This window comes from Physeter macrocephalus, chromosome 5 (genome assembly GCF_002837175.3).
Source record: "Physeter macrocephalus isolate SW-GA chromosome 5, ASM283717v5, whole genome shotgun sequence".
NCBI lineage: Eukaryota > Metazoa > Chordata > Mammalia > Artiodactyla > Physeteridae > Physeter > Physeter macrocephalus.
In genome coordinates, this window is record NC_041218.1 from 6,315,583 (window position 1) to 6,324,335 (window position 8,753).

At 52.9% G+C, this 8,753-nt stretch overlaps 1 long non-coding RNA gene across 1 annotated transcript; it reads left to right on the forward strand.

The window, feature by feature from the left end:
• The first annotated feature begins 572 nt into the window (after positions 1-572).
• LOC114486262 (uncharacterized) lies at positions 573-7,155 on the forward strand. The gene is made up of 3 exons (XR_003679687.2): positions 573-688; positions 3,335-3,416; positions 6,709-7,155. It is a non-coding gene; the product is annotated as an uncharacterized lncRNA (long non-coding RNA).
• Positions 7,156-8,753: the final 1,598 nt, after the last annotated feature.

Below are 8,753 nucleotides of genomic sequence, written 5' to 3' on the forward strand. Positions count from 1 at the left end.
TTGTGTTTGAAACTGCAACCGGCCACTTGCTGGCTATGTGACCGTGGCAAATTATTTAACCTTTCTAAGCCTCAGTTTCCTCTTTTGTAAAATAGGGAAAATAAGGGTACCTACTTCCCGGGGAAGCTACTTGGTAGGTTGTTAAATAAAATAATCCGCAAAAACATTTGACGGAGAGTAGCAACTGTCAGCTATTGGATTAGTAACCATGAAAGGAATATCAGTAACACATTGAAGTATTTTCACAGGACTTTGAATGATATGCAAAAGGCTCTTGATAAAACGTTACGCAAAAGCTGTAGCTTTCACAAACTAAGTCAACATTCGTTTAAAAATGTTTTAAAATCTGCATAAGTAGAAGACTGAAGAGAAATGTATCAAAATGAAGCATTATAGGTGATTTTTTTTTCTGTGTTTTCACATTTTTCTCCAATGAGCACACGATTACTCTTATAACCTTTAAAACATGTTTTATGGAAACAAACAACTCAGTGTGACTCAGCTGTGACAAGTCGGCCAAGAAAGCTAGTGCTGTCTTTGGCAGTCTCAGGAGAAATGCAGTGCCCGGAGCCGGAGGTAACGGCCCTGCCACACTCGGCACTGGCCAGACCCCGTCTAGATTAGAGTTTTGTTTAGCTCTGGGCATAGGTAACCATGGGGATCTTAAATGTCATGGTGGAACAAAAATGTAAGTGTGCGAGGGCCTCAAAGTCTAGAGGAAAACAGAGCTGGAAAAGCAGACAGGGAGTGAAGGCAGATTGGGAGAAGCAGAGAGGCTCCCAGCCTGGGGCAGGGAGGGAGGGGAGGGGGAGGAGGAGAGGGGAGAAGAGAGGAAGACAGTGAGAGAGAGAGAGAGAGAGAGAGAGAGAGGGAGAGGGAGAGGGAAAGGGAGGAAGGCAGAGATGGGAGAGAGGAGCATCTGTTGCGGGGTGGGGGGGGGCTTCTGCTTGGGGCCATCTGACTTAGGGCCGCCATTGCCCTTCTTGTCCCTGGTGTCTGGCACATCGTTCCGGGCACTGCCCTTTTCTACCCCAACTGTAAGGTTGCGTGTGGGCGCAGGTGCCTTACAGATCCTGCCCACCGCCTCACGGTCCATGGATTCCGGCCAACAGATGTCCTTCCGGGGAGTTTGTAAACTGGCCCTGGGGACAGCATCACCTCCTGTCAGTCTGGGGGCCGCGCGAGCCCCGCACGTGGAGAGCTCCCGCTGGGAGGATGGGCTCCCCGCAGAGGCTCGGGCGTTGACCTCTGGCGGCGGGCGGGTCCCGGGTCTGAGGGGATCTGTCCTTCTCCAGGCTCTGGTCCTTTAACCCGCCTTCGCTGGGGGCGCCACCCGGATGGTTTTCAAAGCCTGTCTCCTTTTCCTCAACCTTATTCAGGCTGGGTTTTTATCACTTGCAACCAAAAAAGTCCTGAGTAGTTCAGAACGACAGATATGAGTGGTCACGAGGAGCTGAAGTGAGAGGCTCTGTCTGTCTGTGTGTCTGTCTGTCTGTCTCTCTGTGGTTTCTCTCTCTCTGGGTCTCTCTCTGTCTCTGTCTCTCCCGCGAGCCCCGCACGTGGAGAGCTCCCGCTGGGAGGATGGGCTCCCCGCAGAGGCTCGGGCGTTGACCTCTGGCGGCGGGCGGGTCCCGGGTCTGAGGGGATCTGTCCTTCTCCAGGCTCTGGTCCTTTAACCCGCCTTCGCTCGGGGCGCCACCCGGATGGTTTTCAAAGCCTGTCTCCTTTTCCTCAACCTTATTCAGGCTGGGTTTTTATCACTTGCAACCAAAAAAGTCCTGAGTAGTTCAGAACGACAGATATGAGTGGTCACGAGGAGCTGAAGTGAGAGGCTCTGTCTGTCTGTGTGTCTGTCTGTCTGTCTCTCTGTGGTTTCTCTCTCTCTGGGTCTCTCTCTGTCTCTGTCTCTCCGTCTCTCATTTTTGCAGCCTCAGTGTCTCACTTTGGCTCAGCTTTCCAAGCCCTCTCTCCCACCTGGCCCCCACCGTCTGGAATGAGTTCTCCCCCAGGCTCCCGTCCAGCTTCTCAGCTGCCCTGCACCCCTGCCCGTCCACCTCCCCACCGCCCTCCCCCGCTGGCCTTTCTCCACCCAGGGGTCCAGCTCTGTGTGTGCTCTTGGCCCGACGTCCCCTTCCCCATTCGTCCACAACAGGCCCTCCTCCTCCCTGCCCTCCCCTGACCCTGGGGTCCCGCTCGGCGGGGTTGGGGGGTGCTGGCACATCTCCGCAGCCAGGCTGGAAGCCCCGAGAGCGGCTCCCTTTCCTTCCTTCTCTACCTCCCATCACCATGCCCGGTGCTTAACTTCCTGGATTGTTCTGGAACCTGCCTCTCCTTCTAACCCTCCCGCCCCCGCCTGATTTGGCATCTTCTGTCTCTGGCATGAATACTTTGAGTGGTAAATCGTCTCTCTGCCTCTACGTTTGCTCCCCTCGAACCCACCCTCCTGGCTGTCATCTTGTACAATCTACGGAGCCATCGTCCTGCCCTGCAGAGAGCGTCCTGCCCTGCAGAGAGCACTGCCGAGGGCCCATCAGCCCCAGGGAAATCTCAAGGGCCCTCGGAACCGTGGGTGGCAACTCCCGCCTTCTCCCGCTCCAGCCACAGAGGAATTTGCCGTTCCCGGCGCAGAACACGACGATTCCCTTCTCTGGGCCTCGCCTCAAGCCGCCACCCTGCCTGAGCCCTTCCCTCCCTGCCTGGGCCGCTCTGCGCCTCAGTTAGACCCCGGTCTCTGCCAGACCCTCTCCACCCCTGCCGCACCCCAGCACGCCGGGAGGGGGTTCTCTGCAGTCCCACCAAGGCTTCCAGTTATTTCCTCAGGGATCTGGTCTTTCCTACTAAGCTCGCGTGCATCCGGGCTGGCGGCCTCTGCGCCCCGTCTCTGTAGTGTGGCCCAGGAACGTTAAGAAGATGAGGGCTAAGGGTAAAGAGATGGACACGGTGTTTGTGTAGGGGAAGCAGGGTGTCCAGGATGGCTTCCCGGTTCTTGGCTTAGGTGGGGGGCTTGAGGATGGAGCCCTGGAGCTGGGAGCACGGAAGGGAAGAGCAGGCGGACGGGGACTGGATGGGCAGGTGGGGAGCTGGCTTGGATTCTTGTAGGACATGTAGGTAAACATGCAGATCCTGGAGTTTAGGAGAAGAACCTGGACATGGGACACACATTCGTGAATCATATCAATAAAGGGCAGGCAGTGAGGGAGGCCTCGGGGTCCCGGTTTCCAGGGGTTGGAAAGTATGCTGTGTTGGCATAAAGGAATTTTCAGCGTCCTATGTTAATATGTGGCCGAGGTTGCTAGCTGCTTTCAGCTCTCCATTCTCACATTCTTTTTTCCAGACTGAACCCTGAAATTATATGGGGGTAGTGATGCTTAGGTAAAAGATTCCAGTCTCCAGCCTCCCTATCTGGCCAATGAATTGTAAGTAGAACTACATGATGTCTCTGAATTCTGGGAAAGCTCCTTAGAGCATGGGGCCATGCATTTCTCTCCCCTCCTCTAGCATAGTACTCAGATGTGATGGCTGGAGCTCTAGCAGTCACTTTGGAGTAGGAGGCTGAGGGCCATATCCTAGGGGTCTGTGTTGAAGAGGAAGGAGTCTGCCTCCTGGACACACACTTTCGCGGAGCTCCTACACCAGCCCAGGGTGCTTTTCACATAGAAACAAATATAGCTTCCTTCTTGCCAAAGCCACCGTTTCATTTTTCTGTTAAATCTGGCTGAACTTAGGTAGTCGGAGCACATTATTGGTCAAGCTCTAGCCTTGTACCTGTGGGCATTTCCAGTCTCGGTGAGGTTAGCAGTGAACACCGGGCTGCCCGTGGGAGCTGACAGCTAAGGTGCGCTGTGCCACCTGGTGGACACACAGCAGACAGCACGCCTTTCAAAGAAACACAGCATTAAGCCGCTTAAGCCGGGATGCTTTCCTGGGCTGTCTGGCTTTTCCCAATGGTCTGCACCCCAGGTTGCTAAATTGACCTCAACTCCAAGTCGTCTTTTAGCCAGCAACAAAATGAGTGCTCCAGGGTCCTGAACGTCCGTGGATCTCTGAGAACTCCAGGAATTCCCAGCTGCACTGAGTTTCTTGGCCCCGGGTGTGTGTTCTCAGAACTAGCGAGGCTGTTTCTAGCTATCCCTGCTGGGTGCTCCCCGCCCCCAAGCTGAGAACTTCTGTACTAAATAAAGGATTCCATGTGACCTCTCCTCCTGCAGACTCTGGTCTCAGAGCAATAGTTAAAGGAGGAGAAGCGGGAGGGAGATGACTCACTGCCTCTCGGAGCAGGAAATGAACACCAAGGGAGCCTAACCTGCCAGGCGCAGCGAACAAATGGCTTTGTAGCCATTGTAGCCCCAGGCAAAGTGGGCTGGAGGGGGCAAGTTGACGACAGCTTCCTTCCGCTGACCGCGGGTGCAAGCCTCAACGGCCAGCCATGTCCCAAGTAGAGTTCAAATTGCAAAGACGAGTCTTGGAGGCTTAGAAATTCCAGAGATTTGGTGGAAAGACCGCTGGCACCCGGACACATGGGTTTACACCCCGTCTGGTCACGGACGGTGTGTAACCTGGGGCCCACTTTCTCTCTCTGGCCTCACTTGGAACAGGAGGTGGCTGGGGCACCACCGTGTCGCCGCCAAGGCCTCTGTAATAAGTGTGGCCCTGTGTCACTAAAGCAAGACAGCGTAGGCGTTGGCACAGATACCAGGAGCAGGAAGATGGCTTCTCCAGCTTTAGCTGGGAGCAGGAACGAGAACCCTGCCATGCGGGGAGGTCAATGTCACCTAGGAAGTGGCGGACTTCAGCAGACTGACGTAGGTCCTCGGTTTTCCCCGGGGGCGGGGGCAGGGGACCTGTAAGGCCGGGGTGGGGGAACGCGGCGGGGGGAGGAGCGTCAGAGGGCAGACCGAGCAGCCCCAGGGTCAAGGGCAGTGGGGCAGTGAGTATGGAGGAGATCGAGCTGGAAGAGGGAATGAGATCTATGGGGCAGGGAGAGGGGGACGAAGGGCGCCGCCCCCAGTCCAGAAGCTGTGCCCCTCAGGCTGGAAGGAAGGAGTGAGTGTCAAGCCGAGGAAACCGAGTCTCAGAGGTGTGTTAGGTGCACCGCATGGCGTTTATCGGCAGAGCTGGGCTGGCCCAGGCTCTCTACCTCCCGGGAGGATGCTGCAGCCTGAGGGGCCCTGGGGTTTAGAGTCCTGCTTCCCTGGAATCAGAACCCAGACGACCGGGAAGGCTCTGCTTTGTAATTCTTTCTCCTTTTTATACTTGAGATGAGAAAAATGAGAACATTCTTTTTTTAGAAATAAATTTATTCGTTTATTTATTCATTTATTTTTGGCTGCGTTGGGTCTTCGCTGTTGCGTTTGGGCCTAGTTGCTCCGCGGCATGTGGGATCCTCCCGGACCAGGACTCGAACCCGTGTGCCCTGCATTGGCAGGTGGAGTCTTAACCACCGCGCCACCAGGGAAGCCCGGGAACATCCTTAAAGAAACCCTACACCTGTTGGCTCTGCTCTGAGACAGGGGTTCCCCCGTGTGGGCCAGGAGGTTCCCCCCCCACCCCCTCCCCGGCCCCTGCTTCCCAGAGAAGCTCTCCCTCCCTGCCCCGGGGCTGCCTTAATCTGTGCCCCATTCTCGGAAGGCCTCTCAAAGCAACAGGTCCTCGTTTCCCTAAATCTTCTGGCTTCATCCTCTGTCGTTATGTAAAACAATCTAGTCCTCCCTCCCTTTTTCCCATTTGCATCTCCACCTGGTAGAGGAGGGGCCACAGACAAAAAGACAATCTGCTGTACGTGGGGAGGAAATGTGGGAGGGGGAGCCGGAGGGAGGGGGACCTGTTGTTCTCTCCTCTTCTCTCCAAGTTGCCTGGTGGGGCGGTGTCTCTTCCCACTCAGAGCTTCTCCTCCTTCCCGTGCTTCTCCTGCCGCGGCCCGGCCAGCAGCTTTGACGAGCCTGGCATGGGGGAGGCCGCCAGCAATGCTTCCAGCAGAGCTGGGACTTTGGGCCCATCCTAGGGGGAAATGCACAGGACCAATCCCCCCATCCCGGGGTCCAAGCCTTCGGCAGGTACGGGTCAGATGGGGGAAGGTGTGGATAACAAGGGCTCCCTCTTCGGTACGTCTTCCCCCCTCAACCAAACACACGTAGAGACGTGCCAGGCAGCCCCTGGGAGCAGATCCCACCATAGATTTTTGATTATGTTCGGGTATTAAACACCCTGTCAAGTTGATTTAAAACTCTCATCTGACATCCAATTCAAAGTTTTTCCTCCCAGTTCTGCTGGATCCCAGGTCCATGGGTCCTGGCCTGGGAACGGGCAGGGTCTGCTTCATGGTTGGGCCTCTGGGGCCCCGTGATGCCCAAAGGTGTCAAGGCAGTGCATGAAATTTCAGGCCCTCCAGTCCCCGGGGGTACTCTGTGTTTTCAGCTTTGGGCTTTACAAAAGATTTGTGGACGCGGAAAAAGCCGCATTCAGTAATCAGTTGCCTTTTTCTCATCCTGCTTTCTAATTAGCTACCCTAAGGGTGAGAATTCAGGCATCTGCTCAGGCTTATGGTCAAGTCTAAATCTGTCCGCATTCTTTTTGGCTATAAATTGTTCCTGCAGTGACCTGACCTGCCAGTCCAGAGCCTCCTGCTGGGCCACGGACGCTCAGCTCGGAGGGCCAGCAGCCAGGTCATTTGGGTTTAACTCTCACGCTGACACTTCTTCCCTCTTGTAGACATGGACCACTTATGGACCACAGCCAGGAATTCCAGTGTGGAATCGGAGGTCTTCGTGGCTTGGGGCAGAAAATACTCCTAATTCTAGATCCTGTAGGAAAATGTAAGAAGTGATGAAGAGCAAAAAGACCCTGATCTTTCCTTCCTTTTTCTCTCTATGCCGCGTCTCTTCCTCTCTTCTTTTTTTTTAAAATATAATAGCTTTATTAAAATATAATGCACAGACATACAATCCACCCATTTAAAGTGTGCAATTCAGTGGTTTTTACTATTTTCACAGAGTTGTGTAACCATTACCACATTGAATTTTAGAACATTTTTTAGCATCTCCAAAAAGAAACCGTACACCCATTAGCAATCACTCCAAATTTCTCCCCAACACTCTCCAGCCCTAGGCAATCATTAATCTACAGAAATAGTACGATGGCTGCAGCATTTTACATTTCCACCAGCAGTGTATGACGGTTCCCATTTCTCTACATGCTCACCGACATGTGTTAGTCTGTCTTGTTGATTTTAGCATCCTAGTGAACGTGAAATCGTATCTCTTTGTGGTTTTGATTTGCATTTCTCTAATGACTAATATGTTGAGCATCTTTTAATATGCTCATTGGCCATCTGACATCTTCTTAGGAGAAATGTCTATTCAACGCTCTGCCCAGTTTTAATTATTTGTCTTTTTTTATTGATAAAGTGTGTGTGTGTGTGTGTGTGTGTGTGGGCGCACATGTGCGTACACATATAGATTCTGGACACTAGACCCTTGTCAGGTATATGATTTGTAAATATTTGCTCCCATTCTGTAGGTTGTCTTCTTATTTTCTTCCTTCCTTTCTTTTTTTAAAAAAAATAAATTTATTTATTTATTTTTGGCTGCGTTGGGTCTTCGTTGCTGCGTGTGGACTTTCTCTAGTTGGGGTGAGTGGGGGTTACTCTTTGTTGTGGTGCATGGGCTTCTCATTGCAGTGGCTTCTCTTGTTGCGGAGCATGGGCTCTAGGCGCACGGGCTTCAGTAGTTGTGGCACGCGGGCTCAGTAGTTGTGGCTCATGGGGTCTAGAGCGCAGGCTCAGTAGCTGTGGCACACGGGCTTAGTTGCTCCGTGGCATGTGGGATCTTCCTGGACCGCAGATCGAACCCGTGTCCTCTGCATTGGCAGGCAGATTCTTCTTTTTTTTTTTTGCGGTAAGTGGGCCTCTCACTGCTGTGGCCTCTCCCGTCGCGGAGCACAGGCTCTGGACGCGCAGGCCCAGCGGCCACGGCCCACGGGCCCAGCTGCTCCGCGGCATGCGGGACCCTCCTGGACCGGGGCACGAACCCACGTCCCCCGGATCGGCAGGCGGACTCCCAACCACTGCGCCACTAGGGAAGCCCCCCTGAACTCTCTCTTAAACCTTCTGTCTCTGTTGGCATCACACTCAGATGTTAGGCTCCACTGACTACTGGCTGACTGCTCTATTGTTTTCAACCATGCCTGGGGTATACAGTGCCTCACCATCTGATCCAGTTAAATTTGGGCCTCTTTATGGGAGTAGATTTTTGAGGCCAGTCTTTGAGGTTTGTTCTAACTTCTGGAGGAGTCTTAGCTGTCTCCCTCTCTCTTTCTTTTTCTCTGACAAACTGGTTCTATGCTAGAACTTCCCCAACATTTTGTTCTAAATAAAGTCAGCTTGCCTTTCTCTCTTTCTTTTCTTTCTTCCTTCCTTCCTTTCTTTCTTTCTTCTCTCCTTCTTTCTTTCTCTCTTTCTCTTTCTTTCTTCCGCTCTCTCCTTTCCTTTCTTTCCCTCCCTTCTCCCTCCCTCCCTTTCTTCCTTCCTCTCTCTTTCTTCCTTTCTTTCTTTCACATTTTCACATCATAGCTCTCTATTCTTTTTTTTTTAGTTTTTTAAAACATCTTTATTGGAGTATAATTGCTTTACAATGGTGTTAGTTTCTGCTGTATAACAAAGTGAATCAGTTTTACATATACATATGTCTCCATATCTCTTCCCCCTTGCGTCTCCCTCCCACCCTCCCTATCCCACCCCTCTAGGTGGTCACAAAGCA